The sequence below is a fragment of the Octopus bimaculoides genome, chromosome 22, assembly GCF_046866305.1.
Source record: "Octopus bimaculoides isolate indiv1 chromosome 22, ASM4686630v1, whole genome shotgun sequence".
Lineage (NCBI taxonomy): Eukaryota > Metazoa > Mollusca > Cephalopoda > Octopoda > Octopodidae > Octopus > Octopus bimaculoides.
Genome location: NC_142949.1, coordinates 4,862,081 through 4,864,580, shown reverse-complemented (window position 1 = coordinate 4,864,580; position 2,500 = coordinate 4,862,081).

The window sequence follows — 2,500 nt, the reverse complement described above, 5'->3', positions numbered from 1 at the left end:
TTTTAAAGATGAGGATTTTAGAAAAAATATACTTACAGCAGTGCTGCAATATCACAAACTGTATTTCCGTTATTTATATGCCTCGACAGTCCCATAATATTACATATTTGTTGTTCTTAGAAGCATTTTTTTAGTCACCAACTTTTAGGTAGAACGCAGACGTACCAGGCTTTAAACATGGGACTATTTTCAGCAGTAAAACTATCTCATCTTGTATTATATTTCTTTAATTCTTTCAATGTCTCGATCTGTTTTATATTTCTTTAATTCGTTTAATGTTTCGATATGTTTTATATTTCTTTAATTCTTTTAATGTCTCGAACTTTCATTGGTAATCCGTATGCGCTGTTCTCGAAACAGATATTTTTTTATACCACAAATATGTATGATCATTATGTAACGTGCAATACATCATTGTTTGATTTGGTGGGAGGTACATCTGCTTCGTATATTATATCTTTTGCTTTTCAACATGCATTCAATGGAAACGTACAGGCGTAGTGATATAGAATATAACGTGTTCCCTGTTGTTAGCGCAAGCATTATTTAATTGATGTGTCATTTAAATACTTCATTATTTTGATGTTTTATAGGCTAGTGAACATCATTTCAGATTAGAAAACTTTCGGCGAAATTAGACTTCTTAACATTTAGGGAATGTTCACACAGGAACGTGCAAACATTTCGGTGTATAATCTCAGATTTGGTTATGTTATCATTGAATCCATTGATCTGCAAAGTGTTATTGTAATGAAGGAAGGCCTTATTTCTTGTAATATATAATTTTAACACGGATTTTAGTACCTGCCCTTCATAAGTCAGTACTCTGCAAATACGTTATTGGGATGCTTTCTTTAGTAGGTCGATGTGCAATCATCAGCCCGTCTCCTCTCTTCATCGTGTTGTAGCTTGTTGAAAATCATAACATTACAAAGCAATGTATAGGACATCGACGAATATCCCTCAGACGAAGAACAACGTATGTAGTTTAAAATGTTCCTACCTTACTCTTTCTCTCTCTCTCTCTCTATCTCTCTCCCTCTCTCTCTCTCTCTCTTCCTCTCTCTGTGTATATGTTTGTGCATATATATCTATATAGTGAGAATTTACCAAAAACAAAAGACGAAGACGGGTGTGTAAACAACAAACAGATGTATTAGTTTAACGCTCGGGAAATATATATATATATATATATATATATATATATATATATATATATATATATATATATATATATATATATATATATTTGTGTGTGCGTGTGTACTGGTGTGTATATATGTATATTGTGTATTCATGTATGTAGGTGTGTATGTAAATAGGAAAATATATACACGATTTATATATATATATATTTTCAAATGTTTTTGGCTATGTAAAAATTTTTGCTCCTTAAGCACCCAGTAAAAGCACGTTTGATGCTTGAAACTCATAGGTGAGTAATTCACTAGAGACCTTATTGTTAAGATCAAAATAAAATTTATTACCTCAAAAAGTCATCTCTTCTAATATTTTCACACATATATATATATTCACACATACACACACGCGCGCGCATGTAAGTATTTATATATGCATGTGTGGCTGTGCGTCTGCGCATGTATATGAGTGTATACATGTATAGTACTTATTAATCTTTGTCCCTTCTTTTTATCTGAGGGCATATATATATCTATATACATACACGTGCACACCCACGCACAAATACACCCGCACACAAATATACCCACACACAAATACACCCACATATATTTATATATGTGGGTGTATATAAATAGGTGGGTTGTGCATGTGCTAATATATACAAATATATATATATCTGTCTATGTATGTATATATATATATATATATATATATATATATATATATATATATATATATATATATATATATATATATATATATATATATATATATATATATATATATATATATATATATATATATATACGAACTTCATAGTGACCTAGCGCCATGGCATTCACTCATTCGTTCATCTGTGACATTTTGAATAAAGAGATCAACAATGTGTACTTCGGAAAATTTACAAATATACGGAAATCTGGATTCTCAGAACTAACAGCAAATCACATTGCTTTCATTGAAATCGCTCTGGGAGAGTTTTTACTTGTTTATGTTTTAATTTTTCCATATAATCAAACCCTATATACCCATCTATCTATCTATCTATCTATCTATCTATCTATCTATCTATCTATCTATCTATCTATCTAACTACCTATGTATCTATCCATCCATCCATCCATCCATATATGTATGTATGTATGTATGTATGTATGTATGTATGTATGTATGTATGTATGTATCTATCTATCTATCTATCTATATATCGATTTTTAATCTATGTATGTATGTATGCATGTATATATTTATGTATGTATTATGTATCCATCTATATATCTATCTATCTATATATCTATCTATCTATCTATCTATATATCTGCCTGTCTGCCTGTCTGTCTGTCTGTCACTCTGTCTC